Raw genomic sequence first — 6,826 nt, 5'->3', positions numbered from 1 at the left:
ACGGGGGGGGGGGGCTGGAAGGACAGCAGGGAGGCGGGGGTGGGGGTGGGGGCAGCCGGGCGGCGCCTCGTCCAGTGCCGTCCCCACGTCTGCGCTCCTGCCCGCACAGGACGTCCGCCAGCCCGTGGACCGCGACGCGTGCTCGCTGAGTCACCGCCACCTCCCGCGGGGCCCGCCGCCATCTTCTCACGAAGGCCTCGCCTCGTTGATCCTACGCCTCTCCCTCCACCCCGCAGAACCCAAAGGGCCAAAAGCTTGAGAGTGTGTTTGCTTTTAACTTCCAATCTTCTCGTCCATTCATTTATTCACTCGACCAACGCGTGTGCCGCGGTGCTGAGTGCACAGCTGGGCTCTGAGGAGAAGCAGCCCGGAGCCTCCCTTCCCACCTGTAACCTGGGCCGGCTGCACCCGAGCCCGCCTCAGACGCCGCTCTCCTAGAGCCCCGATGCTGGGGGGGGCGGGCCTGGAAGCATCTCCCCCAACATCACGTGTGTGTGACACAGGGCTGGGGGGAGGCGGGAGGGAGGGGGAGGGCTTCCTCTTGCTCTCAAACCTAAGATGCAACCAGCTGTGGAGTCTGGAGCCTCGCAGCTCCGCCCCGCACCTACCCAGGCTACAAACATCCAAACACTGCAAGAAATTAAGAGATCACCAACCCACCTCTCCCTCCTGAGCTGCCTGGAGAGAAGCACTCTCCCGCCTTCTCTGTCTTCTGGGCCCGAGGGCTGGGAACTATTTGCAAGGTTGCACATTTTAGTTAACAAACAAGTTCTTTGCTCACAGCCAAGGGGAGGGGCAGCAAAACCTGAGCCTGACTCTTCTTTCTCTGAGAAGCCATTGTTTATCCCCTCTGGGAACTTCCCCACGGGTGGGAGGGGCCGCGGCGCGGAGGGAAGGGTTTGGGACTGGAGACGGTGCGCTTACCAGCTCTCAGGCAGGTCAGTGCACCTCGCGGACCCCCCCCGTGTCCCCTTCAGCAAAATAGGAATAATATTAAATGCATTCCCGAGAGAATTAAATGAGATCTGATTAAGTACAGTGCCTGGTGCACGGTAAGCCAGGCATGGGCGGCAAGCGTTTCTATTAATAGAAATACGGGAGCCTTAGGAACTGAGAATAATCACACTCCCTCCACGACGCCCACCCTCCACGATGCCCACCTGACAGTCGCAGTATCCGCTGGCCTCGGGGGCCCAGGTGCACTCCCCGGGCCTCTTCCTTCCCCCTGAGTGACCGCAGGCCTTCTCCCAATGGCCAATAAGCACGTGTGCACAGCCTTGCCAGCAATGAGGAAATTAAGGCAGCAAGATACACTTCTCACCTGTGAGGTTGCCAAAAAATCTAAATGAAACAGCCTGACCCTGTCCTGTGCAGATAAAGTCGAGAAGGGACGAGGAAGGTCACCCCTTGCCACTGGGAGTGAGTAGGAGTGTGGCCAGTTTGGCGACAGCCACTGAAGTCGGGGCATGCGGACCCTGCAGGTCAGAGGTCCTGCTGGACAACATCCGCCCAGGAGAGACGCTCGTGTGTTTGCGCAAAGAGGCTGCACGTCTGCCCAGGATGGCGTTGCTCACACCACCAAGGAATCGGAAGCAACCTAGATGTTCCTCACTTGAGGAGGGATGGGAGTGGGTGTGGGGCTCCAGACAGTGGTGAAAAAGAACACAGCAGAACACACCGGAACACACCAGGACCACAGCAGCACCACACCAGGAATGCACTAGCCGTGTGCGCGCTGACGCGAGTTGATCACAACAACGCTGGGTGAAAACAGGAAGACGTATGATGATACACACCAGAGCACTATTTATACGAAAAATTTAAAAATAACATGCAAAACAGTGCTGTGTACTGTATGTTCATAGATAAACACATTCTTCTGAAGGTATAAAAATAAGCCTGGAGGACGGAGCCGTGTTCATGACGGTGGTTCCTTCTGGCGACGGGAGGGGTAGGGTTAGGGCAGGAGAGTTCAGAGCTTTCCCTGTCATCTTTTCCTTTTTAAAAGAAAAACTTGAAGGTGAATATGCCAACCTCATAACATGCGATTCCAGGTGGTGAAAATACAGGTTTTGTTACATTATTCATGGTTATTTTCTGTATTTTTTTTCTTTCAAAAAGGGAAACAAAAAGGAAGTTCTCCTTCCTAGAGAACGCAGGCTGGGAAACGTGGGAGGAGTGGCAGGTTTGGAAAGCCACCACCCTCAGTGAACGCTGAAGCCATCTACCGAGGCGGCTGGGAACCAGGACGCTCAAGATACCAAGGCATCAGCCGCCAGTGACTAGTTGGGGGGACGCCGGGGCCTATACGTGGGGACACCTGGTGTCACCACCTCCTGTCAGTGTCACTGCGGGGGGGGGGAGGTGAGCTGACACCAGGCTCCACTTGATGAGATGCAACAGGAAGGACACCCATCACCTAGGGCTCTTCTCCCCAAAGTGTGTGATCCAGGGGAGCCGTCAGAGCCACCATTCAGCTTTCAGGACTCACAGAGGATGAGCACGGTGTTAAACCACACAGGGAGAAAGCAAGCAGAGAAGGGGCCGTAGGACACTCCACACGACAGGCTGCGTCCATGTCAAACCAAGAGAAGACAGGAAAAGAAGACAGAAGAAAAGGAAAAAGCAAAAGCGAGGGGATGATTCTAGAAGAAAAATGGCTAGAGACAAACCGATGCCACGTGTGACCCTCGCTGGATCCTGAATCACAGGAAGCAGCCACGGGCTTCCCTGGTGGTGCAGTGGTTAAGAATCCACCTGCCAATACGGGGAACACGGGTTCGAGCCCTGGTCTGGGAAGATCCCACATGCCGCGGAGCAACTAAGCCCGTGCGCCACAACTACTGAGCCTGCGCTCGAGAGCCCACAAGCCACACCTACTGAGCCCACGTGCTGCAACTACTGAAGCCCGCGCACCTAGAACCCGTGCTCTGCAACGAGAAGCCACTGCAATGAGAAGCCCTTGCACCGCAACGAAGTGTAGCCCCCGCTCACTACAACTAGAGTAAGCCCGCGCGCAGCAACGAAGACCCAACACAGCCAAAAATAAATAAAATTAAAAATAAATTTAATAAGAAAAAAGGAAGCAGCCACAAAAGCTTCTTGGGACAATTGGGAAACTTAAATACAGACTTGATATTAGACGATGCCCTTAAATTATCACTGATTTTCTTAGGTGTGAAAACGACAGTCTGTGTGAGAGACGGTCCATCTTCTTTGAAGACGCTGCAAAGCATCTAGAAGGGGTGTTCTCAGGTCCGCAGAAGGTACAGGCAGAGAGAGCGTGTGGATGACAGACACCAATGTGAACACCGGTCAACCCGCTGGAGCTCCCGGGGGTATTCATTTCACCTTTCTTTTAACTCTTCTCTGAGGTTTGAAGTTTTCATAATAAAAAGTTTTGAGGGGAAAAATTTTTTTAATGGGAAATAGGTCTTCCCACAAAAGGTTGGGAATTCACTGTGAAGAAGCCGCTTTGAAGTGGGTTTTTTCCTTCTTTGAAGTGGGTTTTGCTAAAGTACCGGTCTCTAGCATTTCTGAGAAATTAGTACAAATCAAAGCCACGTAGGAAATTCAGCACATCTGAGTCGTATATGTAAATTGGCATCATGAAAATCAGGGCTTTCGCTGCATTTCTAAGAAATGTCCTTTTTTGGACTCTTGCTTTTGTCTTGCCTCTGGAACTCTCTCAGAGAAGACTCAGCCACGTGGCCTCACGGGGGCAGTGGACACCAGGCCCCAGGGAGGCACACACAAGGTCTGGGGGCAGGGAGCTCTGGGCCCAAACCTCACAGGCACATGCGGACAGTGAAGCAGTCCCACCGGAACATTCATTTGGCCAAGTAACTCCACTTAAGGAATTCAAGCCATTGCATGAGACACGGAGAAGGTAAATCGTGTACGAAATGAAGGCGGGGAATGTTTAGAATAGCGTCTGCAATGCTGTTTTGTTTTGCCTGGTGACCACTGAAGAGCTCATTTAAAAAGATAAGGACTTGATTGATAGGATATATTAAGTAGAAAAAGGAGCCTGTTAACAGTGTGTTTATTCATCTGTAAGAAAAAAATGGGGGGGGTGATAAGGCAAACCCCATCACGTGGCGGCACGTACACGCGTGCGCCCAGATCAGCTCACGGCCCGCAGCCAAGCCTCCCGCTGGGAGGGAGAAGGTCCTCTGTGCTCGCACAGCGAGCCTGAACTTCCTCGCACAGCGCCTGAACTTCTCTTCACTGCGCGCTCATTCCACCTTTTTAAGGACACATGTAACAGAGCCAGCTCCCAATCTTGAGGTAACAGAGTCTCTGCTCCAGGTCCCAAAACTCTTCTGTCCCCTTGACTGTGGAGCTTAAAATTAGATCCCGAGCCTCCCGCGAGACGGCTGAGAAAGGGCTGGTTTCAGAATGAGGCTCAGAAGCCTCGGCACCTGTTCTGAGGGAGCCCAGCACGGGGGGTCCCACGGGACAATCCCTGCGGCACGGTGGGGGAGAGGTCCCACGGGCTGCGGTTCTGTTTGAGCTCCACGATCATCGTTTGGGCAGGGGAAAATGAGGCCCCCAGAGACCCCCAAAGGTCCCCCAGCTTGTTCTGTCTGGTGTCCTAAAATCTAACTTGGAGCAAAGAGGCCAGAAAAAAAGCAGTGGACCATCTTGTTTGTATGTTCCCTGTTCAGGAACGGCCAAAATGCATCTGTGGTGACAGACGTCAGAATACTGGTTATGCTGGGTGGGGTGGGGTGTGCTGCTTCTGGGGGCTGCAAATGCTCTAGGTCTTGATCTGGGGAGTGCTGCCTGGGTTTGCACACAGGTAAGGGTCACTGGCCTGCCCACTGAGAATACTGCCTCTTACTGCGCGTCCGTTACACCTCTAATTAAAGAACACAGAAAGTCGATACGATCCATTAATTGTAAACAGCGTTTAAGCAGAAGCGTTAACAAGCTGTGATTAGCAGTGAGACGCTGGGGACCCCATCATTCCATTCTCGCCGCCCAAAGCCAGGCTGGATTTTGTTTGGTTTTCATTTCATGGGTAACTGCGCTGGTGTTAAAACTCCAAAGGGCGGTCTCACCGGGCGAGACCGCGTGTGACTGTGGAAACTGAGGCACAGTCGGCTCACCCCCTGGGAGCCAGCTGCTCTGTGAGGCGGTGAGAGCCCCGGCCCCGGGGGTGTGCAAGCAGAAGGGGCGGAGGGACGCGGTGAGGTCATCCCACAGGGACGCTGGGCTTGCCCCTCTCCAACAGGCGACAGCATCTGTGGTTGCCCCGGCTCACAAATTCCCCACACAGCCCGGCCGTGGGCTTGTTACTTTTCACTGACACAAGGAATATGTGCCTCCGTGTAAAAATAAAAACGTAGGGCTGAAGCCCCTCGGACCCCATCCCCAACCTGGTCCCCTCCTGCCCTACCCAGCAGGATCACTGTCATCGTGCCCGTCCTCTTCATAGCTCTGCCACGCCTGTGCGCACACAATCGTAGGCAAGGAGGCCTGTTCGTCTTTGTCTCACGGAAAGGCCCCTTACTGCAAGAACCATGCCACAAACTACTTTTCTTCACTCAACCATCGGTCTTGACAATCTCTCCACGTCACTGCGTACAGACCTGTCTCACTCTGTTTGACGGCTGCGTAGTATTCCTGGTTATGGCCCTCGAGCTTCACGTGCTCGGCCATCGCTGCCGGGGGGGCGGGGGGGCACTGGCTCTGTTTCCATTGCTCCACACTCGTGCGTCTGTGGCCCCTGGAGGAGAGCTTCTGGGGTCAGGGATCAGGCGTAGGTTCTCCATCTTACGGGACCCTGGCAGGTCCCCTTCCACACAGAGGTACCAACACGCTCCCTCCCGCAGGCCCAAGCTCAGGCTTCCCCCGATCTCCTCCTCTCGGTATTACCGCGCTTTAAGACTTTGCCGACCGGGTGGATGAAAACCAGCTTTTCTGATTATTGATGAGACTGGGTGCTTTTTAGGTCATCCAGTCATTCGTATTTCCTCTGCCACGCGACCCACCACTCACAGCAGCCCTGCCCTACATCTTCCTGGGCCGCCTGGTCTCTCCCTCCACCCTGAGTCCCCCTCAAACTCCACGGGCTTCCTGTGACTCCTGAACGTGCCGTCCTCCAGCCCTGTCCCCGCGGAGGCTGGGAAGGCGGGAATAAAGTGACCACTGACGAGGGCAGCAGTGCTCGTCTGGACACCGAGCCCTGAGAACTCGCTGCGCCAGGAAAGTGCTCTGAGGCCTGAACTGAGCACACATCCCGTTCTCATCTCCACCTGGACCTTCATACCCACTTCACAGAAGAGGAAACAGAGGCACCAAGACGTTAAGTAAATTGTCACCAAGGCTTCCTGCCGGTACGTGGCTGAGCCGAGACTCCAGTTCAGCCGCTCAAGGGCTCTGACGGGGGTAAGGCCGGGGCTCAGGAAGCAGAGAACGGGCACCTCACCCGGCCTCGGGCAGTCAGGAACGGCTTCCCAGAGAAACTGACACCTCAGCGGAGCCTGAAGGAAGGAGCAGAGGAGCTGACGGGGCAGTGAAATAGGAAAGGGCTGTAAAGGGGGAAGGGCCCTGAGCAATGCCTGGAGGCTAGGCCACCCTGGCTGCAGCCTGGGGTGTGTGATGGGGCAGGAGACCAGGCCCATGGGCAGTGCACCCTGGGGGCTCAGCGGACAGCGTGGTGGTGGGGGGGCTCCTGGAGCATCGGGCTGGGCCCACACCCCTCAGCTCCCGAGACAGAGGGCGCAAGCGCGGAGGGAGGGGAGCCGCTGATTTACATCCTACAGCTGGGGGGGAAACCCAGGAAGTGCAGCCCGGGCACTAATCAAATCTAGGCTAA

The sequence above is a fragment of the Grampus griseus genome, assembly GCF_964374135.1.
Source record: "Grampus griseus genome assembly, chromosome: 20".
Lineage (NCBI taxonomy): Eukaryota > Metazoa > Chordata > Mammalia > Artiodactyla > Delphinidae > Grampus > Grampus griseus.
This window is presented reverse-complemented; position numbering follows the sequence as displayed.